Source organism: Schistocerca serialis, chromosome 2 (genome assembly GCF_023864345.2).
Source record: "Schistocerca serialis cubense isolate TAMUIC-IGC-003099 chromosome 2, iqSchSeri2.2, whole genome shotgun sequence".
NCBI classification, from domain to species: Eukaryota; Metazoa; Arthropoda; class Insecta; order Orthoptera; family Acrididae; genus Schistocerca; species Schistocerca serialis.
The window spans coordinates 1124501695-1124524382 of NC_064639.1; the positions used below are offsets into that span (position 1 = coordinate 1124501695).

At 49.4% G+C, this 22688-nt stretch overlaps 23 non-coding genes across 23 annotated transcripts; 12 read left to right on the forward strand and 11 right to left on the reverse strand.

Annotated features, from left to right (window-relative positions):
• The first annotated feature begins 548 nt into the window (after positions 1 to 548).
• Positions 549 to 632, forward strand: Trnal-uaa (transfer RNA leucine (anticodon UAA)). Its single transcript has one exon. It is a non-coding gene; the product is annotated as a tRNA-Leu (tRNA).
• A 1115-nt stretch (positions 633 to 1747) lies between these two features.
• Trnag-ccc (transfer RNA glycine (anticodon CCC)) lies at positions 1748 to 1819 on the reverse strand. Its single transcript has one exon. It is a non-coding gene; the product is annotated as a tRNA-Gly (tRNA).
• A 686-nt stretch (positions 1820 to 2505) lies between these two features.
• On the forward strand, positions 2506 to 2589 carry Trnal-uaa (transfer RNA leucine (anticodon UAA)). The gene has a single exon. It is a non-coding gene; the product is annotated as a tRNA-Leu (tRNA).
• Positions 2590 to 3714: 1125 nt separating this feature from the next.
• On the reverse strand, positions 3715 to 3786 carry Trnag-ccc (transfer RNA glycine (anticodon CCC)). Its single transcript has one exon. It is a non-coding gene; the product is annotated as a tRNA-Gly (tRNA).
• Positions 3787 to 4472: 686 nt separating this feature from the next.
• Trnal-uaa (transfer RNA leucine (anticodon UAA)) lies at positions 4473 to 4556 on the forward strand. The gene has a single exon. It is a non-coding gene; the product is annotated as a tRNA-Leu (tRNA).
• A 1125-nt stretch (positions 4557 to 5681) lies between these two features.
• Positions 5682 to 5753, reverse strand: Trnag-ccc (transfer RNA glycine (anticodon CCC)). Its single transcript has one exon. It is a non-coding gene; the product is annotated as a tRNA-Gly (tRNA).
• A 686-nt stretch (positions 5754 to 6439) lies between these two features.
• On the forward strand, positions 6440 to 6523 carry Trnal-uaa (transfer RNA leucine (anticodon UAA)). Its single transcript has one exon. It is a non-coding gene; the product is annotated as a tRNA-Leu (tRNA).
• A 1125-nt stretch (positions 6524 to 7648) lies between these two features.
• Positions 7649 to 7720, reverse strand: Trnag-ccc (transfer RNA glycine (anticodon CCC)). The gene has a single exon. It is a non-coding gene; the product is annotated as a tRNA-Gly (tRNA).
• Positions 7721 to 8406: 686 nt separating this feature from the next.
• Trnal-uaa (transfer RNA leucine (anticodon UAA)) lies at positions 8407 to 8490 on the forward strand. The gene has a single exon. It is a non-coding gene; the product is annotated as a tRNA-Leu (tRNA).
• Positions 8491 to 9605: 1115 nt separating this feature from the next.
• Positions 9606 to 9677, reverse strand: Trnag-ccc (transfer RNA glycine (anticodon CCC)). The gene has a single exon. It is a non-coding gene; the product is annotated as a tRNA-Gly (tRNA).
• Positions 9678 to 10363: 686 nt separating this feature from the next.
• On the forward strand, positions 10364 to 10447 carry Trnal-uaa (transfer RNA leucine (anticodon UAA)). The gene has a single exon. It is a non-coding gene; the product is annotated as a tRNA-Leu (tRNA).
• A 1115-nt stretch (positions 10448 to 11562) lies between these two features.
• On the reverse strand, positions 11563 to 11634 carry Trnag-ccc (transfer RNA glycine (anticodon CCC)). The gene has a single exon. It is a non-coding gene; the product is annotated as a tRNA-Gly (tRNA).
• A 686-nt stretch (positions 11635 to 12320) lies between these two features.
• Trnal-uaa (transfer RNA leucine (anticodon UAA)) lies at positions 12321 to 12404 on the forward strand. Its single transcript has one exon. It is a non-coding gene; the product is annotated as a tRNA-Leu (tRNA).
• Positions 12405 to 13529: 1125 nt separating this feature from the next.
• Trnag-ccc (transfer RNA glycine (anticodon CCC)) lies at positions 13530 to 13601 on the reverse strand. Its single transcript has one exon. It is a non-coding gene; the product is annotated as a tRNA-Gly (tRNA).
• Positions 13602 to 14287: 686 nt separating this feature from the next.
• Positions 14288 to 14371, forward strand: Trnal-uaa (transfer RNA leucine (anticodon UAA)). The gene has a single exon. It is a non-coding gene; the product is annotated as a tRNA-Leu (tRNA).
• Positions 14372 to 15496: 1125 nt separating this feature from the next.
• On the reverse strand, positions 15497 to 15568 carry Trnag-ccc (transfer RNA glycine (anticodon CCC)). Its single transcript has one exon. It is a non-coding gene; the product is annotated as a tRNA-Gly (tRNA).
• Positions 15569 to 16254: 686 nt separating this feature from the next.
• Trnal-uaa (transfer RNA leucine (anticodon UAA)) lies at positions 16255 to 16338 on the forward strand. Its single transcript has one exon. It is a non-coding gene; the product is annotated as a tRNA-Leu (tRNA).
• A 1125-nt stretch (positions 16339 to 17463) lies between these two features.
• Positions 17464 to 17535, reverse strand: Trnag-ccc (transfer RNA glycine (anticodon CCC)). The gene has a single exon. It is a non-coding gene; the product is annotated as a tRNA-Gly (tRNA).
• A 686-nt stretch (positions 17536 to 18221) lies between these two features.
• Positions 18222 to 18305, forward strand: Trnal-uaa (transfer RNA leucine (anticodon UAA)). The gene has a single exon. It is a non-coding gene; the product is annotated as a tRNA-Leu (tRNA).
• A 1125-nt stretch (positions 18306 to 19430) lies between these two features.
• On the reverse strand, positions 19431 to 19502 carry Trnag-ccc (transfer RNA glycine (anticodon CCC)). The gene has a single exon. It is a non-coding gene; the product is annotated as a tRNA-Gly (tRNA).
• Positions 19503 to 20188: 686 nt separating this feature from the next.
• Trnal-uaa (transfer RNA leucine (anticodon UAA)) lies at positions 20189 to 20272 on the forward strand. The gene has a single exon. It is a non-coding gene; the product is annotated as a tRNA-Leu (tRNA).
• Positions 20273 to 21397: 1125 nt separating this feature from the next.
• Trnag-ccc (transfer RNA glycine (anticodon CCC)) lies at positions 21398 to 21469 on the reverse strand. Its single transcript has one exon. It is a non-coding gene; the product is annotated as a tRNA-Gly (tRNA).
• Positions 21470 to 22155: 686 nt separating this feature from the next.
• Positions 22156 to 22239, forward strand: Trnal-uaa (transfer RNA leucine (anticodon UAA)). Its single transcript has one exon. It is a non-coding gene; the product is annotated as a tRNA-Leu (tRNA).
• The last annotated feature ends 449 nt before the right edge of the window (positions 22240 to 22688 follow it).

The window sequence follows — 22688 nt, forward strand, 5'->3', positions numbered from 1 at the left end:
CGATGTAGTGAAGCTAGAAGCAGAACTGACAGCCGTTGAAAAACTGCCCTTTAATTTACAGCAGGGCGATAAAACAAATATCTAATGTGACGTACTTACTGATGATCCAGAGACGATGCAGCATATGTGTGCCAATCCAGAAGTAGAAAGCGCCTAAGTATCACAATATTAAGTTGGTTAGTTTGATGCTCGCCTGGAGCATATCATTAGCTTCCCCTGAGGGCGAAATGCACAGCGTAGCCGTTGCTAGGTAACGGCCTTTTGTGTCGTTTTTTGTTTTCTCTGCGTCAATGTGAATATTGATAACTACAGTTCTGCTCGTTCCACTCAAGACAGATGGCGACGGAAAACAATGGTTTAAGGCACCATGTTTAAGCTGTGGTTCCCGAAAGGGAGGTTTGTGGTGCAACCTCACATCTGACAACTCGTTTTAAATACTCTAAAACCAACGTAATTCCTTCACACAAGGAAAGAAAACACGCTAATTTCGCCGTCAGGCTCTGGAGATATTCCTTGAAAGGACGGTAGTAGAGACTTTGCGCTCACACGTCAGATTGGCCGAGCGGTCTAAGGCGCCAGATTTAAGCTCTGGTTCCCTAAGGGGAGCGTGGGTTCGAACCCCACATCTGACAATGCATTTTAGATATTCCAAAACTACCAATTTCATACATGCGGGAAAACAAGTAAATTACGCGGGAACAGGTTCCACAGATACTACTAGAGACGGCAGTGACTATGGTGCTTGCCTTGCAAGTCTGATTGTCTGGCGGTCAGAAAGAATGGAAAGCTGCTAGGAGACATGGCTTTCGCCACGAGGCCAGGATTCGATTCCCGGTAGCCGAACATACTTTTGCTTGCTGTGTCTTGGTTATTCTCACAGCATTTACGATATCTTTGTGTTGTGGTTTTTGGGGTCCAAGCATCAGGCGAGCAAACGTGAAGGAAAGCAGATATGTGTTTAAATGAGAGTCAGGGCAGTAATAAAGGTGGATGAGACGGTGGATCGGGTATTGGACTGCAGACGTGCCACATTGCGTAGCTCGATAGCTGAGTAAGTTAGAGCGTCGTGCTGTGAACACAAAGGCCACGTATTCGACCGCACCAAGTGCCGTTTCATTTTTCTCCCCTAAAAGACAATGCTTCCTCCAGCGTGACACTGCCAGGTAAATAACAAGCGATCTTCACAAGAAGTAAGATGTTTACACGTTGCGCGATACTGTCGCCAACGGCCATACCGCGCGTAGTGCAGCGGTTCTCGTATGTTCACCGGCGTTAAGATTCGTTGGCCGTGGTTAGTACTTGGATGCGTGCTCGGCTGGGAACTCGATGTGCTGTTCGCTTCTTTCATTTTGCATTTTTCCTTCGGTTTCGCTGTTGCTTAGCGATAATGATGCGGTCCCGCACGCTGGCGCCACTCTTACCTCTAGGTACACTAAGGGGCGAATCTGTGGCCACAATAAAATGAAAGATTCTGTCGTGTGTTTGTCGATTTTTGATCTCTCCCAGTCGTTTCTCGCACCTGCCCTCTACATATATGCCCATTTCCAAGCGTCAGCTTTCGCGTCAGCCGAGCAAAGTCGAGACATGGAGACACACGATGCTGAGAAACGAAACCCGCAGACTAGCGCCATGGCAGCACGGACTGAGACGAGGGGCGAAGGAAAACTATTCGTACCGCGACAGTTCACAGTTTGGAAGATCGCGTTTCGTTACGTGGAATACCCGTAGAAGAAAAAGGTACGTTTTGTGCGGTGGCCGGGAATCGAACCCGGATCAACTGCTTGGGAAGCAACCATGCTGACCGTTACACCACCACCGCGTTGTGCTGCGTCCCACCCACGCCCTCATGTGTCGGCTACCCTCCTGCCACCAGAGGCCGAAGGCGATGGCGCTGTAGGCGCTCAACGCCAGGGCGGAGGTGAGCACATCTGAACGCAGTGCGTAGGTGCTGCTAGGGCGATGTAGTGAAGCTAGAAGCAGAACTGACAGCCGTTGAAAAACTGCCCTTTAATTTACAGCAGGGCGATAAAACAAATATCTAATGTGACGTACTTACTGATGATCCAGAGACGATGCAGCATATGTGTGCCAATCCAGAAGTAGAAAGCGCCTAAGTATCACAATATTAAGTTGGTTAGTTTGATGCTCGCCTGGAGCATATCATTAGCTTCCCCTGAGGGCGAAATGCACAGCTTAGCCGTTGCTAGGTAACGGCCTTTTGTGTCGTTTTTTGTTTTCTCTGCGTCAATGTGAATATTGATAACTACAGTTCTGCTCGTTCCACTCAAGACAGATGGCGACGGAAAACAATGGTTTAAGGCACCATGTTTAAGCTGTGGTTCCCGAAAGGGAGGTTTGTGGTGCAACCTCACATCTGACAACTCGTTTTAAATACTCTAAAACCAACGTAATTCCTTCACACAAGGAAAGAAAACACGCTAATTTCGCCGTCAGGCTCTGGAGATATTCCTTGAAAGGACGGTAGTAGAGACTTTGCGCTCACACGTCAGATTGGCCGAGCGGTCTAAGGCGCCAGATTTAAGCTCTGGTTCCCTAAGGGGAGCGTGGGTTCGAACCCCACATCTGACAATGCATTTTAGATATTCCAAAACTACCAATTTCATACATGCGGGAAAACAAGTAAATTACGCGGGAACAGGTTCCACAGATACTACTAGAGACGGCAGTGACTATGGTGCTTGCCTTGCAAGTCTGATTGTCTGGCGGTCAGAAAGAATGGAAAGCTGCTAGGAGACATGGCTTTCGCCACGAGGCCAGGATTCGATTCCCGGTAGCCGAACATACTTTTGCTTGCTGTGTCTTGGTTATTCTCACAGCATTTACGATATCTTTGTGTTGTGGTTTTTGGGGTCCAAGCATCAGGCGAGCAAACGTGAAGGAAAGCAGATATGTGTTTAAATGAGTGTCAGGGCAGTAATAAAGGTGGATGAGACGGTGGATCGGGTATTGGACTGCAGACGTGCCACATTGCGTAGCTCGATAGCTGAGTAAGTTAGAGCGTCGTGCTGTGAACACAAAGGCCACGTATTCGACCGCACCAAGTGCCGTTTCATTTTTCTCCCCTAAAAGACAATGCTTCCTCCAGCGTGACACTGCCAGGTAAATAACAAGCGATCTTCACAAGAAGTAAGATGTTTACACGTTGCGCGATACTGTCGCCAACGGCCATACCGCGCGTAGTGCAGCGGTTCTCGTATGTTCACCGGCGTTAAGATTCGTTGGCCGTGGTTAGTACTTGGATGCGTGCTCGGCTGGGAACTCGATGTGCTGTTCGCTTCTTTCATTTTGCATTTTTCCTTCGGTTTCGCTGTTGCTTAGCGATAATGATGCGGTCCCGCACGCTGGCGCCACTCTTACCTCTCGGTACACTAAGGGGCGAATCTGTGGCCACAATAAAATGAAAGATTCTGTCGTGTGTTTGTCGATTTTTGATCTCTCCCAGTCGTTTCTCGCACCTGCCCTCTACATATATGCCCATTTCCAAGCGTCAGCTTTCGCGTCAGCCGAGCAAAGTCGAGACAAGTCGACACATGGAGACACACGATGCTGAGAAACGAAACCCGCAGACTAGCGCCATGGCAGCACGGACTGAGACGAGGGGCGAAGGAAAACTATTCGTACCGCGACAGTTCACAGTTTGGAAGATCGCGTTTCGTTACGTGGAATACCCGTAGAAGAAAAAGGTACGTTTTGTGCGGTGGCCGGGAATCGAACCCGGATCAACTGCTTGGGAAGCAACCATGCTGACCGTTACACCACCACCGCGTTGTGCTGCGTCCCACCCACGCCCTCATGTGTCGGCTACCCTCCTGCCACCAGAGGCCGAAGGCGATGGCGCTGTAGGCGCTCAACGCCAGGGCGGAGGTGAGCACATCTGAACGCAGTGCGTAGGTGCTGCTAGGGCGATGTAGTGAAGCTAGAAGCAGAACTGACAGCCGTTGAAAAACTGCCCTTTAATTTACAGCAGGGCGATAAAACAAATATCTAATGTGACGTACTTACTGATGATCCAGAGACGATGCAGCATATGTGTGCCAATCCAGAAGTAGAAAGCGCCTAAGTATCACAATATTAAGTTGGTTAGTTTGATGCTCGCCTGGAGCATATCATTAGCTTCCCCTGAGGGCGAAATGCACAGCGTAGCCGTTGCTAGGTAACGGCCTTTTGTGTCGTTTTTTGTTTTCTCTGCGTCAATGTGAATATTGATAACTACAGTTCTGCTCGTTCCACTCAAGACAGATGGCGACGGAAAACAATGGTTTAAGGCACCATGTTTAAGCTGTGGTTCCCGAAAGGGAGGTTTGTGGTGCAACCTCACATCTGACAACTCGTTTTAAATACTCTAAAACCAACGTAATTCCTTCACACAAGGAAAGAAAACACGCTAATTTCGCCGTCAGGCTCTGGAGATATTCCTTGAAAGGACGGTAGTAGAGACTTTGCGCTCACACGTCAGATTGGCCGAGCGGTCTAAGGCGCCAGATTTAAGCTCTGGTTCCCTAAGGGGAGCGTGGGTTCGAACCCCACATCTGACAATGCATTTTAGATATTCCAAAACTACCAATTTCATACATGCGGGAAAACAAGTAAATTACGCGGGAACAGGTTCCACAGATACTACTAGAGACGGCAGTGACTATGGTGCTTGCCTTGCAAGTCTGATTGTCTGGCGGTCAGAAAGAATGGAAAGCTGCTAGGAGACATGGCTTTCGCCACGAGGCCAGGATTCGATTCCCGGTAGCCGAACATACTTTTGCTTGCTGTGTCTTGGTTATTCTCACAGCATTTACGATATCTTTGTGTTGTGGTTTTTGGGGTCCAAGCATCAGGCGAGCAAACGTGAAGGAAAGCAGATATGTGTTTAAATGAGTGTCAGGGCAGTAATAAAGGTGGATGAGACGGTGGATCGGGTATTGGACTGCAGACGTGCCACATTGCGTAGCTCGATAGCTGAGTAAGTTAGAGCGTCGTGCTGTGAACACAAAGGCCACGTATTCGACCGCACCAAGTGCCGTTTCATTTTTCTCCCCTAAAAGACAATGCTTCCTCCAGCGTGACACTGCCAGGTAAATAACAAGCGATCTTCACAAGAAGTAAGATGTTTACACGTTGCGCGATACTGTCGCCAACGGCCATACCGCGCGTAGTGCAGCGGTTCTCGTATGTTCACCGGCGTTAAGATTCGTTGGCCGTGGTTAGTACTTGGATGCGTGCTCGGCTGGGAACTCGATGTGCTGTTCGCTTCTTTCATTTTGCATTTTTCCTTCGGTTTCGCTGTTGCTTAGCGATAATGATGCGGTCCCGCACGCTGGCGCCACTCTTACCTCTCGGTACACTAAGGGGCGAATCTGTGGCCACAATAAAATGAAAGATTCTGTCGTGTGTTTGTCGATTTTTGATCTCTCCCAGTCGTTTCTCGCACCTGCCCTCTACATATATGCCCATTTCCAAGCGTCAGCTTTCGCGTCAGCCGAGCAAAGTCGAGACAAGTCGACACATGGAGACACACGATGCTGAGAAACGAAACCCGCAGACTAGCGCCATGGCAGCACGGACTGAGACGAGGGGCGAAGGAAAACTATTCGTACCGCGACAGTTCACAGTTTCGAAGATCGCGTTTCGTTACGTGGAATACCCGTAGAAGAAAAAGGTACGTTTTGTGCGGTGGCCGGGAATCGAACCCGGATCAACTGCTTGGGAAGCAACCATGCTGACCGTTACACCACCACCGCGTTGTGCTGCGTCCCACCCACGCCCTCATGTGTCGGCTACCCTCCTGCCACCAGAGGCCGAAGGCGATGGCGCTGTAGGCGCTCAACGCCAGGGCGGAGGTGAGCACATCTGAACGCAGTGCGTAGGTGCTGCTAGGGCGATGTAGTGAAGCTAGAAGCAGAACTGACAGCCGTTGAAAAACTGCCCTTTAATTTACAGCAGGGCGATAAAACAAATATCTAATGTGACGTACTTACTGATGATCCAGAGACGATGCAGCATATGTGTGCCAATCCAGAAGTAGAAAGCGCCTAAGTATCACAATATTAAGTTGGTTAGTTTGATGCTCGCCTGGAGCATATCATTAGCTTCCCCTGAGGGCGAAATGCACAGCGTAGCCGTTGCTAGGTAACGGCCTTTTGTGTCGTTTTTTGTTTTCTCTGCGTCAATGTGAATATTGATAACTACAGTTCTGCTCGTTCCACTCAAGACAGATGGCGACGGAAAACAATGGTTTAAGGCACCATGTTTAAGCTGTGGTTCCCGAAAGGGAGGTTTGTGGTGCAACCTCACATCTGACAACTCGTTTTAAATACTCTAAAACCAACGTAATTCCTTCACACAAGGAAAGAAAACACGCTAATTTCGCCGTCAGGCTCTGGAGATATTCCTTGAAAGGACGGTAGTAGAGACTTTGCGCTCACACGTCAGATTGGCCGAGCGGTCTAAGGCGCCAGATTTAAGCTCTGGTTCCCTAAGGGGAGCGTGGGTTCGAACCCCACATCTGACAATGCATTTTAGATATTCCAAAACTACCAATTTCATACATGCGGGAAAACAAGTAAATTACGCGGGAACAGGTTCCACAGATACTACTAGAGACGGCAGTGACTATGGTGCTTGCCTTGCAAGTCTGATTGTCTGGCGGTCAGAAAGAATGGAAAGCTGCTAGGAGACATGGCTTTCGCCACGAGGCCAGGATTCGATTCCCGGTAGCCGAACATACTTTTGCTTGCTGTGTCTTGGTTATTCTCACAGCATTTACGATATCTTTGTGTTGTGGTTTTTGGGGTCCAAGCATCAGGCGAGCAAACGTGAAGGAAAGCAGATATGTGTTTAAATGAGTGTCAGGGCAGTAATAAAGGTGGATGAGACGGTGGATCGGGTATTGGACTGCAGACGTGCCACATTGCGTAGCTCGATAGCTGAGTAAGTTAGAGCGTCGTGCTGTGAACACAAAGGCCACGTATTCGACCGCACCAAGTGCCGTTTCATTTTTCTCCCCTAAAAGACAATGCTTCCTCCAGCGTGACACTGCCAGGTAAATAACAAGCGATCTTCACAAGAAGTAAGATGTTTACACGTTGCGCGATACTGTCGCCAACGGCCATACCGCGCGTAGTGCAGCGGTTCTCGTATGTTCACCGGCGTTAAGATTCGTTGGCCGTGGTTAGTACTTGGATGCGTGCTCGGCTGGGAACTCGATGTGCTGTTCGCTTCTTTCATTTTGCATTTTTCCTTCGGTTTCGCTGTTGCTTAGCGATAATGATGCGGTCCCGCACGCTGGCGCCACTCTTACCTCTCGGTACACTAAGGGGCGAATCTGTGGCCACAATAAAATGAAAGATTCTGTCGTGTGTTTGTCGATTTTTGATCTCTCCCAGTCGTTTCTCGCACCTGCCCTCTACATATATGCCCATTTCCAAGCGTCAGCTTTCGCGTCAGCCGAGCAAAGTCGAGACAAGTCGACACATGGAGACACACGATGCTGAGAAACGAAACCCGCAGACTAGCGCCATGGCAGCACGGACTGAGACGAGGGGCGAAGGAAAACTATTCGTACCGCGACAGTTCACAGTTTCGAAGATCGCGTTTCGTTACGTGGAATACCCGTAGAAGAAAAAGGTACGTTTTGTGCGGTGGCCGGGAATCGAACCCGGATCAACTGCTTGGGAAGCAACCATGCTGACCGTTACACCACCACCGCGTTGTGCTGCGTCCCACCCACGCCCTCATGTGTCGGCTACCCTCCTGCCACCAGAGGCCGAAGGCGATGGCGCTGTAGGCGCTCAACGCCAGGGCGGAGGTGAGCACATCTGAACGCAGTGCGTAGGTGCTGCTAGGGCGATGTAGTGAAGCTAGAAGCAGAACTGACAGCCGTTGAAAAACTGCCCTTTAATTTACAGCAGGGCGATAAAACAAATATCTAATGTGACGTACTTACTGATGATCCAGAGACGATGCAGCATATGTGTGCCAATCCAGAAGTAGAAAGCGCCTAAGTATCACAATATTAAGTTGGTTAGTTTGATGCTCGCCTGGAGCATATCATTAGCTTCCCCTGAGGGCGAAATGCACAGCGTAGCCGTTGCTAGGTAACGGCCTTTTGTGTCGTTTTTTGTTTTCTCTGCGTCAATGTGAATATTGATAACTACAGTTCTGCTCGTTCCACTCAAGACAGATGGCGACGGAAAACAATGGTTTAAGGCACCATGTTTAAGCTGTGGTTCCCGAAAGGGAGGTTTGTGGTGCAACCTCACATCTGACAACTCGTTTTAAATACTCTAAAACCAACGTAATTCCTTCACACAAGGAAAGAAAACACGCTAATTTCGCCGTCAGGCTCTGGAGATATTCCTTGAAAGGACGGTAGTAGAGACTTTGCGCTCACACGTCAGATTGGCCGAGCGGTCTAAGGCGCCAGATTTAAGCTCTGGTTCCCTAAGGGGAGCGTGGGTTCGAACCCCACATCTGACAATGCATTTTAGATATTCCAAAACTACCAATTTCATACATGCGGGAAAACAAGTAAATTACGCGGGAACAGGTTCCACAGATACTACTAGAGACGGCAGTGACTATGGTGCTTGCCTTGCAAGTCTGATTGTCTGGCGGTCAGAAAGAATGGAAAGCTGCTAGGAGACATGGCTTTCGCCACGAGGCCAGGATTCGATTCCCGGTAGCCGAACATACTTTTGCTTGCTGTGTCTTGGTTATTCTCACAGCATTTACGATATCTTTGTGTTGTGGTTTTTGGGGTCCAAGCATCAGGCGAGCAAACGTGAAGGAAAGCAGATATGTGTTTAAATGAGTGTCAGGGCAGTAATAAAGGTGGATGAGACGGTGGATCGGGTATTGGACTGCAGACGTGCCACATTGCGTAGCTCGATAGCTGAGTAAGTTAGAGCGTCGTGCTGTGAACACAAAGGCCACGTATTCGACCGCACCAAGTGCCGTTTCATTTTTCTCCCCTAAAAGACAATGCTTCCTCCAGCGTGACACTGCCAGGTAAATAACAAGCGATCTTCACAAGAAGTAAGATGTTTACACGTTGCGCGATACTGTCGCCAACGGCCATACCGCGCGTAGTGCAGCGGTTCTCGTATGTTCACCGGCGTTAAGATTCGTTGGCCGTGGTTAGTACTTGGATGCGTGCTCGGCTGGGAACTCGATGTGCTGTTCGCTTCTTTCATTTTGCATTTTTCCTTCGGTTTCGCTGTTGCTTAGCGATAATGATGCGGTCCCGCACGCTGGCGCCACTCTTACCTCTCGGTACACTAAGGGGCGAATCTGTGGCCACAATAAAATGAAAGATTCTGTCGTGTGTTTGTCGATTTTTGATCTCTCCCAGTCGTTTCTCGCACCTGCCCTCTACATATATGCCCATTTCCAAGCGTCAGCTTTCGCGTCAGCCGAGCAAAGTCGAGACATGGAGACACACGATGCTGAGAAACGAAACCCGCAGACTAGCGCCATGGCAGCACGGACTGAGACGAGGGGCGAAGGAAAACTATTCGTACCGCGACAGTTCACAGTTTCGAAGATCGCGTTTCGTTACGTGGAATACCCGTAGAAGAAAAAGGTACGTTTTGTGCGGTGGCCGGGAATCGAACCCGGATCAACTGCTTGGGAAGCAACCATGCTGACCGTTACACCACCACCGCGTTGTGCTGCGTCCCACCCACGCCCTCATGTGTCGGCTACCCTCCTGCCACCAGAGGCCGAAGGCGATGGCGCTGTAGGCGCTCAACGCCAGGGCGGAGGTGAGCACATCTGAACGCAGTGCGTAGGTGCTGCTAGGGCGATGTAGTGAAGCTAGAAGCAGAACTGACAGCCGTTGAAAAACTGCCCTTTAATTTACAGCAGGGCGATAAAACAAATATCTAATGTGACGTACTTACTGATGATCCAGAGACGATGCAGCATATGTGTGCCAATCCAGAAGTAGAAAGCGCCTAAGTATCACAATATTAAGTTGGTTAGTTTGATGCTCGCCTGGAGCATATCATTAGCTTCCCCTGAGGGCGAAATGCACAGCGTAGCCGTTGCTAGGTAACGGCCTTTTGTGTCGTTTTTTGTTTTCTCTGCGTCAATGTGAATATTGATAACTACAGTTCTGCTCGTTCCACTCAAGACAGATGGCGACGGAAAACAATGGTTTAAGGCACCATGTTTAAGCTGTGGTTCCCGAAAGGGAGGTTTGTGGTGCAACCTCACATCTGACAACTCGTTTTAAATACTCTAAAACCAACGTAATTCCTTCACACAAGGAAAGAAAACACGCTAATTTCGCCGTCAGGCTCTGGAGATATTCCTTGAAAGGACGGTAGTAGAGACTTTGCGCTCACACGTCAGATTGGCCGAGCGGTCTAAGGCGCCAGATTTAAGCTCTGGTTCCCTAAGGGAAGCGTGTGTTCGAACCCCACATCTGACAATGTATTTTAGATATTCCAAAACTACCAATTTCATACATGCGGGAAAACAAGTAAATTACGCGGGAACAGGTTCCACAGATACTACTAGAGACGGCAGTGACTATGGTGCTTGCCTTGCAAGTCTGATTGTCTGGCGGTCAGAAAGAATGGAAAGCTGCTAGGAGACATGGCTTTCGCCACGAGGCCAGGATTCGATTCCCGGTAGCCGAACATACTTTTGCTTGCTGTGTCTTGGTTATTCTCACAGCATTTACGATATCTTTGTGTTGTGGTTTTTGGGGTCCAAGCATCAGGCGAGCAAACGTGAAGGAAAGCAGATATGTGTTTAAATGAGAGTCAGGGCAGTAATAAAGGTGGATGAGACGGTGGATCGGGTATTGGACTGCAGACGTGCCACATTGCGTAGCTCGATAGCTGAGTAAGTTAGAGCGTCGTGCTGTGAACACAAAGGCCACGTATTCGACCGCACCAAGTGCCGTTTCATTTTTCTCCCCTAAGAGACAATGCTTCCTCCAGCGTGACACTGCCAGGTAAATAACAAGCGATCTTCACAAGAAGTAAGATGTTTACACGTTGCGCGATACTGTCGCCAACGGCCATACCGCGCGTAGTGCAGCGGTTCTCGTATGTTCACCGGCGTTAAGATTCGTTGGCCGTGGTTAGTACTTGGATGCGTGCTCGGCTGGGAACTCGATGTGCTGTTCGCTTCTTTCATTTTGCATTTTTCCTTCGGTTTCGCTGTTGCTTAGCGATAATGATGCGGTCCCGCACGCTGGCGCCACTCTTACCTCTCGGTACACTAAGGGGCGAATCTGTGGCCACAATAAAATGAAAGATTCTGTCGTGTGTTTGTCGATTTTTGATCTCTCCCAGTCGTTTCTCGCACCTGCCCTCTACATATATGCCCATTTCCAAGCGTCAGCTTTCGCGTCAGCCGAGCAAAGTCGAGACATGGAGACACACGATGCTGAGAAACGAAACCCGCAGACTAGCGCCATGGCAGCACGGACTGAGACGAGGGGCGAAGGAAAACTATTCGTACCGCGACAGTTCACAGTTTGGAAGATCGCGTTTCGTTACGTGGAATACCCGTAGAAGAAAAAGGTACGTTTTGTGCGGTGGCCGGGAATCGAACCCGGATCAACTGCTTGGGAAGCAACCATGCTGACCGTTACACCACCACCGCGTTGTGCTGCGTCCCACCCACGCCCTCATGTGTCGGCTACCCTCCTGCCACCAGAGGCCGAAGGCGATGGCGCTGTAGGCGCTCAACGCCAGGGCGGAGGTGAGCACATCTGAACGCAGTGCGTAGGTGCTGCTAGGGCGATGTAGTGAAGCTAGAAGCAGAACTGACAGCCGTTGAAAAACTGCCCTTTAATTTACAGCAGGGCGATAAAACAAATATCTAATGTGACGTACTTACTGATGATCCAGAGACGATGCAGCATATGTGTGCCAATCCAGAAGTAGAAAGCGCCTAAGTATCACAATATTAAGTTGGTTAGTTTGATGCTCGCCTGGAGCATATCATTAGCTTCCCCTGAGGGCGAAATGCACAGCTTAGCCGTTGCTAGGTAACGGCCTTTTGTGTCGTTTTTTGTTTTCTCTGCGTCAATGTGAATATTGATAACTACAGTTCTGCTCGTTCCACTCAAGACAGATGGCGACGGAAAACAATGGTTTAAGGCACCATGTTTAAGCTGTGGTTCCCGAAAGGGAGGTTTGTGGTGCAACCTCACATCTGACAACTCGTTTTAAATACTCTAAAACCAACGTAATTCCTTCACACAAGGAAAGAAAACACGCTAATTTCGCCGTCAGGCTCTGGAGATATTCCTTGAAAGGACGGTAGTAGAGACTTTGCGCTCACACGTCAGATTGGCCGAGCGGTCTAAGGCGCCAGATTTAAGCTCTGGTTCCCTAAGGGGAGCGTGGGTTCGAACCCCACATCTGACAATGCATTTTAGATATTCCAAAACTACCAATTTCATACATGCGGGAAAACAAGTAAATTACGCGGGAACAGGTTCCACAGATACTACTAGAGACGGCAGTGACTATGGTGCTTGCCTTGCAAGTCTGATTGTCTGGCGGTCAGAAAGAATGGAAAGCTGCTAGGAGACATGGCTTTCGCCACGAGGCCAGGATTCGATTCCCGGTAGCCGAACATACTTTTGCTTGCTGTGTCTTGGTTATTCTCACAGCATTTACGATATCTTTGTGTTGTGGTTTTTGGGGTCCAAGCATCAGGCGAGCAAACGTGAAGGAAAGCAGATATGTGTTTAAATGAGTGTCAGGGCAGTAATAAAGGTGGATGAGACGGTGGATCGGGTATTGGACTGCAGACGTGCCACATTGCGTAGCTCGATAGCTGAGTAAGTTAGAGCGTCGTGCTGTGAACACAAAGGCCACGTATTCGACCGCACCAAGTGCCGTTTCATTTTTCTCCCCTAAAAGACAATGCTTCCTCCAGCGTGACACTGCCAGGTAAATAACAAGCGATCTTCACAAGAAGTAAGATGTTTACACGTTGCGCGATACTGTCGCCAACGGCCATACCGCGCGTAGTGCAGCGGTTCTCGTATGTTCACCGGCGTTAAGATTCGTTGGCCGTGGTTAGTACTTGGATGCGTGCTCGGCTGGGAACTCGATGTGCTGTTCGCTTCTTTCATTTTGCATTTTTCCTTCGGTTTCGCTGTTGCTTAGCGATAATGATGCGGTCCCGCACGCTGGCGCCACTCTTACCTCTCGGTACACTAAGGGGCGAATCTGTGGCCACAATAAAATGAAAGATTCTGTCGTGTGTTTGTCGATTTTTGATCTCTCCCAGTCGTTTCTCGCACCTGCCCTCTACATATATGCCCATTTCCAAGCGTCAGCTTTCGCGTCAGCCGAGCAAAGTCGAGACAAGTCGACACATGGAGACACACGATGCTGAGAAACGAAACCCGCAGACTAGCGCCATGGCAGCACGGACTGAGACGAGGGGCGAAGGAAAACTATTCGTACCGCGACAGTTCACAGTTTCGAAGATCGCGTTTCGTTACGTGGAATACCCGTAGAAGAAAAAGGTACGTTTTGTGCGGTGGCCGGGAATCGAACCCGGATCAACTGCTTGGGAAGCAACCATGCTGACCGTTACACCACCACCGCGTTGTGCTGCGTCCCACCCACGCCCTCATGTGTCGGCTACCCTCCTGCCACCAGAGGCCGAAGGCGATGGCGCTGTAGGCGCTCAACGCCAGGGCGGAGGTGAGCACATCTGAACGCAGTGCGTAGGTGCTGCTAGGGCGATGTAGTGAAGCTAGAAGCAGAACTGACAGCCGTTGAAAAACTGCCCTTTAATTTACAGCAGGGCGATAAAACAAATATCTAATGTGACGTACTTACTGATGATCCAGAGACGATGCAGCATATGTGTGCCAATCCAGAAGTAGAAAGCGCCTAAGTATCACAATATTAAGTTGGTTAGTTTGATGCTCGCCTGGAGCATATCATTAGCTTCCCCTGAGGGCGAAATGCACAGCGTAGCCGTTGCTAGGTAACGGCCTTTTGTGTCGTTTTTTGTTTTCTCTGCGTCAATGTGAATATTGATAACTACAGTTCTGCTCGTTCCACTCAAGACAGATGGCGACGGAAAACAATGGTTTAAGGCACCATGTTTAAGCTGTGGTTCCCGAAAGGGAGGTTTGTGGTGCAACCTCACATCTGACAACTCGTTTTAAATACTCTAAAACCAACGTAATTCCTTCACACAAGGAAAGAAAACACGCTAATTTCGCCGTCAGGCTCTGGAGATATTCCTTGAAAGGACGGTAGTAGAGACTTTGCGCTCACACGTCAGATTGGCCGAGCGGTCTAAGGCGCCAGATTTAAGCTCTGGTTCCCTAAGGGGAGCGTGGGTTCGAACCCCACATCTGACAATGCATTTTAGATATTCCAAAACTACCAATTTCATACATGCGGGAAAACAAGTAAATTACGCGGGAACAGGTTCCACAGATACTACTAGAGACGGCAGTGACTATGGTGCTTGCCTTGCAAGTCTGATTGTCTGGCGGTCAGAAAGAATGGAAAGCTGCTAGGAGACATGGCTTTCGCCACGAGGCCAGGATTCGATTCCCGGTAGCCGAACATACTTTTGCTTGCTGTGTCTTGGTTATTCTCACAGCATTTACGATATCTTTGTGTTGTGGTTTTTGGGGTCCAAGCATCAGGCGAGCAAACGTGAAGGAAAGCAGATATGTGTTTAAATGAGTGTCAGGGCAGTAATAAAGGTGGATGAGACGGTGGATCGGGTATTGGACTGCAGACGTGCCACATTGCGTAGCTCGATAGCTGAGTAAGTTAGAGCGTCGTGCTGTGAACACAAAGGCCACGTATTCGACCGCACCAAGTGCCGTTTCATTTTTCTCCCCTAAAAGACAATGCTTCCTCCAGCGTGACACTGCCAGGTAAATAACAAGCGATCTTCACAAGAAGTAAGATGTTTACACGTTGCGCGATACTGTCGCCAACGGCCATACCGCGCGTAGTGCAGCGGTTCTCGTATGTTCACCGGCGTTAAGATTCGTTGGCCGTGGTTAGTACTTGGATGCGTGCTCGGCTGGGAACTCGATGTGCTGTTCGCTTCTTTCATTTTGCATTTTTCCTTCGGTTTCGCTGTTGCTTAGCGATAATGATGCGGTCCCGCACGCTGGCGCCACTCTTACCTCTCGGTACACTAAGGGGCGAATCTGTGGCCACAATAAAATGAAAGATTCTGTCGTGTGTTTGTCGATTTTTGATCTCTCCCAGTCGTTTCTCGCACCTGCCCTCTACATATATGCCCATTTCCAAGCGTCAGCTTTCGCGTCAGCCGAGCAAAGTCGAGACAAGTCGACACATGGAGACACACGATGCTGAGAAACGAAACCCGCAGACTAGCGCCATGGCAGCACGGACTGAGACGAGGGGCGAAGGAAAACTATTCGTACCGCGACAGTTCACAGTTTCGAAGATCGCGTTTCGTTACGTGGAATACCCGTAGAAGAAAAAGGTACGTTTTGTGCGGTGGCCGGGAATCGAACCCGGATCAACTGCTTGGGAAGCAACCATGCTGACCGTTACACCACCACCGCGTTGTGCTGCGTCCCACCCACGCCCTCATGTGTCGGCTACCCTCCTGCCACCAGAGGCCGAAGGCGATGGCGCTGTAGGCGCTCAACGCCAGGGCGGAGGTGAGCACATCTGAACGCAGTGCGTAGGTGCTGCTAGGGCGATGTAGTGAAGCTAGAAGCAGAACTGACAGCCGTTGAAAAACTGCCCTTTAATTTACAGCAGGGCGATAAAACAAATATCTAATGTGACGTACTTACTGATGATCCAGAGACGATGCAGCATATGTGTGCCAATCCAGAAGTAGAAAGCGCCTAAGTATCACAATATTAAGTTGGTTAGTTTGATGCTCGCCTGGAGCATATCATTAGCTTCCCCTGAGGGCGAAATGCACAGCGTAGCCGTTGCTAGGTAACGGCCTTTTGTGTCGTTTTTTGTTTTCTCTGCGTCAATGTGAATATTGATAACTACAGTTCTGCTCGTTCCACTCAAGACAGATGGCGACGGAAAACAATGGTTTAAGGCACCATGTTTAAGCTGTGGTTCCCGAAAGGGAGGTTTGTGGTGCAACCTCACATCTGACAACTCGTTTTAAATACTCTAAAACCAACGTAATTCCTTCACACAAGGAAAGAAAACACGCTAATTTCGCCGTCAGGCTCTGGAGATATTCCTTGAAAGGACGGTAGTAGAGACTTTGCGCTCACACGTCAGATTGGCCGAGCGGTCTAAGGCGCCAGATTTAAGCTCTGGTTCCCTAAGGGGAGCGTGGGTTCGAACCCCACATCTGACAATGCATTTTAGATATTCCAAAACTACCAATTTCATACATGCGGGAAAACAAGTAAATTACGCGGGAACAGGTTCCACAGATACTACTAGAGACGGCAGTGACTATGGTGCTTGCCTTGCAAGTCTGATTGTCTGGCGGTCAGAAAGAATGGAAAGCTGCTAGGAGACATGGCTTTCGCCACGAGGCCAGGATTCGATTCCCGGTAGCCGAACATACTTTTGCTTGCTGTGTCTTGGTTATTCTCACAGCATTTACGATATCTTTGTGTTGTGGTTTTTGGGGTCCAAGCATCAGGCGAGCAAACGTGAAGGAAAGCAGATATGTGTTTAAATGAGTGTCAGGGCAGTAATAAAGGTGGATGAGACGGTGGATCGGGTATTGGACTGCAGACGTGCCACATTGCGTAGCTCGATAGCTGAGTAAGTTAGAGCGTCGTGCTGTGAACACAAAGGCCACGTATTCGACCGCACCAAGTGCCGTTTCATTTTTCTCCCCTAAAAGACAATGCTTCCTCCAGCGTGACACTGCCAGGTAAATAACAAGCGATCTTCACAAGAAGTAAGATGTTTACACGTTGCGCGATACTGTCGCCAACGGCCATACCGCGCGTAGTGCAGCGGTTCTCGTATGTTCACCGGCGTTAAGATTCGTTGGCCGTGGTTAGTACTTGGATGCGTGCTCGGCTGGGAACTCGATGTGCTGTTCGCTTCTTTCATTTTGCATTTTTCCTTCGGTTTCGCTGTTGCTTAGCGATAATGATGCGGTCCCGCACGCTGGCGCCACTCTTACCTCTCGGTACACTAAGGGGCGAATCTGTGGCCACAATAAAATGAAAGATTCTGTCGTGTGTTTGTCGATTTTTGATCTCTCCCAGTCGTTTCTCGCACCTGCCCTCTACATATATGCCCATTTCCAAGCGTCAGCTTTCGCGTCAGCCGAGCAAAGTCGAGACAAGTCGACACATGGAGACACACGATGCTGAGAAACGAAACCCGCAGACTAGCGCCATGGCAGCACGGACTGAGACGAGGGGCGAAGGAAAACTATTCGTACCGCGACAGTTCACAGTTTCGAAGATCGCGTTTCGTTACGTGGAATACCCGTAGAAGAAAAAGGTACGTTTTGTGCGGTGGCCGGGAATCGAACCCGGATCAACTGCTTGGGAAGCAACCATGCTGACCGTTACACCACCACCGCGTTGTGCTGCGTCCCACCCACGCCCTCATGTGTCGGCTACCCTCCTGCCACCAGAGGCCGAAGGCGATGGCGCTGTAGGCGCTCAACGCCAGGGCGGAGGTGAGCACATCTGAACGCAGTGCGTAGGTGCTGCTAGGGCGATGTAGTGAAGCTAGAAGCAGAACTGACAGCCGTTGAAAAACTGCCCTTTAATTTACAGCAGGGCGATAAAACAAATATCTAATGTGACGTACTTACTGATGATCCAGAGACGATGCAGCATATGTGTGCCAATCCAGAAGTAGAAAGCGCCTAAGTATCACAATATTAAGTTGGTTAGTTTGATGCTCGCCTGGAGCATATCATTAGCTTCCCCTGAGGGCGAAATGCACAGCGTAGCCGTTGCTAGGTAACGGCCTTTTGTGTCGTTTTTTGTTTTCTCTGCGTCAATGTGAATATTGATAACTACAGTTCTGCTCGTTCCACTCAAGACAGATGGCGACGGAAAACAATGGTTTAAGGCACCATGTTTAAGCTGTGGTTCCCGAAAGGGAGGTTTGTGGTGCAACCTCACATCTGACAACTCGTTTTAAATACTCTAAAACCAACGTAATTCCTTCACACAAGGAAAGAAAACACGCTAATTTCGCCGTCAGGCTCTGGAGATATTCCTTGAAAGGACGGTAGTAGAGACTTTGCGCTCACACGTCAGATTGGCCGAGCGGTCTAAGGCGCCAGATTTAAGCTCTGGTTCCCTAAGGGGAGCGTGGGTTCGAACCCCACATCTGACAATGCATTTTAGATATTCCAAAACTACCAATTTCATACATGCGGGAAAACAAGTAAATTACGCGGGAACAGGTTCCACAGATACTACTAGAGACGGCAGTGACTATGGTGCTTGCCTTGCAAGTCTGATTGTCTGGCGGTCAGAAAGAATGGAAAGCTGCTAGGAGACATGGCTTTCGCCACGAGGCCAGGATTCGATTCCCGGTAGCCGAACATACTTTTGCTTGCTGTGTCTTGGTTATTCTCACAGCATTTACGATATCTTTGTGTTGTGGTTTTTGGGGTCCAAGCATCAGGCGAGCAAACGTGAAGGAAAGCAGATATGTGTTTAAATGAGTGTCAGGGCAGTAATAAAGGTGGATGAGACGGTGGATCGGGTATTGGACTGCAGACGTGCCACATTGCGTAGCTCGATAGCTGAGTAAGTTAGAGCGTCGTGCTGTGAACACAAAGGCCACGTATTCGACCGCACCAAGTGCCGTTTCATTTTTCTCCCCTAAAAGACAATGCTTCCTCCAGCGTGACACTGCCAGGTAAATAACAAGCGATCTTCACAAGAAGTAAGATGTTTACACGTTGCGCGATACTGTCGCCAACGGCCATACCGCGCGTAGTGCAGCGGTTCTCGTATGTTCACCGGCGTTAAGATTCGTTGGCCGTGGTTAGTACTTGGATGCGTGCTCGGCTGGGAACTCGATGTGCTGTTCGCTTCTTTCATTTTGCATTTTTCCTTCGGTTTCGCTGTTGCTTAGCGATAATGATGCGGTCCCGCACGCTGGCGCCACTCTTACCTCTCGGTACACTAAGGGGCGAATCTGTGGCCACAATAAAATGAAAGATTCTGTCGTGTGTTTGTCGATTTTTGATCTCTCCCAGTCGTTTCTCGCACCTGCCCTCTACATATATGCCCATTTCCAAGCGTCAGCTTTCGCGTCAGCCGAGCAAAGTCGAGACAAGTCGACACATGGAGACACACGATGCTGAGAAACGAAACCCGCAGACTAGCGCCATGGCAGCACGGACTGAGACGAGGGGCGAAGGAAAACTATTCGTACCGCGACAGTTCACAGTTTCGAAGATCGCGTTTCGTTACGTGGAATACCCGTAGAAGAAAAAGGTACGTTTTGTGCGGTGGCCGGGAATCGAACCCGGATCAACTGCTTGGGAAGCAACCATGCTGACCGTTACACCACCACCGCGTTGTGCTGCGTCCCACCCACGCCCTCATGTGTCGGCTACCCTCCTGCCACCAGAGGCCGAAGGCGATGGCGCTGTAGGCGCTCAACGCCAGGGCGGAGGTGAGCACATCTGAACGCAGTGCGTAGGTGCTGCTAGGGCGATGTAGTGAAGCTAGAAGCAGAACTGACAGCCGTTGAAAAACTGCCCTTTAATTTACAGCAGGGCGATAAAACAAATATCTAATGTGACGTACTTACTGATGATCCAGAGACGATGCAGCATATGTGTGCCAATCCAGAAGTAGAAAGCGCCTAAGTATCACAATATTAAGTTGGTTAGTTTGATGCTCGCCTGGAGCATATCATTAGCTTCCCCTGAGGGCGAAATGCACAGCGTAGCCGTTGCTAGGTAACGGCCTTTTGTGTCGTTTTTTGTTTTCTCTGCGTCAATGTGAATATTGATAACTACAGTTCTGCTCGTTCCACTCAAGACAGATGGCGACGGAAAACAATGGTTTAAGGCACCATGTTTAAGCTGTGGTTCCCGAAAGGGAGGTTTGTGGTGCAACCTCACATCTGACAACTCGTTTTAAATACTCTAAAACCAACGTAATTCCTTCACACAAGGAAAGAAAACACGCTAATTTCGCCGTCAGGCTCTGGAGATATTCCTTGAAAGGACGGTAGTAGAGACTTTGCGCTCACACGTCAGATTGGCCGAGCGGTCTAAGGCGCCAGATTTAAGCTCTGGTTCCCTAAGGGGAGCGTGGGTTCGAACCCCACATCTGACAATGCATTTTAGATATTCCAAAACTACCAATTTCATACATGCGGGAAAACAAGTAAATTACGCGGGAACAGGTTCCACAGATACTACTAGAGACGGCAGTGACTATGGTGCTTGCCTTGCAAGTCTGATTGTCTGGCGGTCAGAAAGAATGGAAAGCTGCTAGGAGACATGGCTTTCGCCACGAGGCCAGGATTCGATTCCCGGTAGCCGAACATACTTTTGCTTGCTGTGTCTTGGTTATTCTCACAGCATTTACGATATCTTTGTGTTGTGGTTTTTGGGGTCCAAGCATCAGGCGAGCAAACGTGAAGGAAAGCAGATATGTGTTTAAATGAGTGTCAGGGCAGTAATAAAGGTGGATGAGACGGTGGATCGGGTATTGGACTGCAGACGTGCCACATTGCGTAGCTCGATAGCTGAGTAAGTTAGAGCGTCGTGCTGTGAACACAAAGGCCACGTATTCGACCGCACCAAGTGCCGTTTCATTTTTCTCCCCTAAAAGACAATGCTTCCTCCAGCGTGACACTGCCAGGTAAATAACAAGCGATCTTCACAAGAAGTAAGATGTTTACACGTTGCGCGATACTGTCGCCAACGGCCATACCGCGCGTAGTGCAGCGGTTCTCGTATGTTCACCGGCGTTAAGATTCGTTGGCCGTGGTTAGTACTTGGATGCGTGCTCGGCTGGGAACTCGATGTGCTGTTCGCTTCTTTCATTTTGCATTTTTCCTTCGGTTTCGCTGTTGCTTAGCGATAATGATGCGGTCCCGCACGCTGGCGCCACTCTTACCTCTCGGTACACTAAGGGGCGAATCTGTGGCCACAATAAAATGAAAGATTCTGTCGTGTGTTTGTCGATTTTTGATCTCTCCCAGTCGTTTCTCGCACCTGCCCTCTACATATATGCCCATTTCCAAGCGTCAGCTTTCGCGTCAGCCGAGCAAAGTCGAGACAAGTCGACACATGGAGACACACGATGCTGAGAAACGAAACCCGCAGACTAGCGCCATGGCAGCACGGACTGAGACGAGGGGCGAAGGAAAACTATTCGTACCGCGACAGTTCACAGTTTCGAAGATCGCGTTTCGTTTCGTGGAATACCCGTAGAAGAAAAAGGTACGTTTTGTGCGGTGGCCGGGAATCGAACCCGGATCAACTGCTTGGGAAGCAACCATGCTGACCGTTACACCACCACCGCGTTGTGCTGCGTCCCACCCACGCCCTCATGTGTCGGCTACCCTCCTGCCACCAGAGGCCGAAGGCGATGGCGCTGTAGGCGCTCAACGCCAGGGCGGAGGTGAGCACATCTGAACGCAGTGCGTAGGTGCTGCTAGGGCGATGTAGTGAAGCTAGAAGCAGAACTGACAGCCGTTGAAAAACTGCCCTTTAATTTACAGCAGGGCGATAAAACAAATATCTAATGTGACGTACTTACTGATGATCCAGAGACGATGCAGCATATGTGTGCCAATCCAGAAGTAGAAAGCGCCTAAGTATCACAATATTAAGTTGGTTAGTTTGATGCTCGCCTGGAGCATATCATTAGCTTCCCCTGAGGGCGAAATGCACAGCGTAGCCGTTGCTAGGTAACGGCCTTTTGTGTCGTTTTTTGTTTTCTCTGCGTCAATGTGAATATTGATAACTACAGTTCTGCTCGTTCCACTCAAGACAGATGGCGACGGAAAACAATGGTTTAAGGCACCATGTTTAAGCTGTGGTTCCCGAAAGGGAGGTTTGTGGTGCAACCTCACATCTGACAACTCGTTTTAAATACTCTAAAACCAACGTAATTCCTTCACACAAGGAAAGAAAACACGCTAATTTCGCCGTCAGGCTCTGGAGATATTCCTTGAAAGGACGGTAGTAGAGACTTTGCGCTCACACGTCAGATTGGCCGAGCGGTCTAAGGCGCCAGATTTAAGCTCTGGTTCCCTAAGGGGAGCGTGGGTTCGAACCCCACATCTGACAATGCATTTTAGATATTCCAAAACTACCAATTTCATACATGCGGGAAAACAAGTAAATTACGCGGGAACAGGTTCCACAGATACTACTAGAGACGGCAGTGACTATGGTGCTTGCCTTGCAAGTCTGATTGTCTGGCGGTCAGAAAGAATGGAAAGCTGCTAGGAGACATGGCTTTCGCCACGAGGCCAGGATTCGATTCCCGGTAGCCGAACATACTTTTGCTTGCTGTGTCTTGGTTATTCTCACAGCATTTACGATATCTTTGTGTTGTGGTTTTTGGGGTCCAAGCATCAGGCGAGCAAACGTGAAGGAAAGCAGATATGTGTTTAAATGAGTGTCAGGGCAGTAATAAAGGTGGATGAGACGGTGGATCGGGTATTGGACTGCAGACGTGCCACATTGCGTAGCTCGATAGCTGAGTAAGTTAGAGCGTCGTGCTGTGAACACAA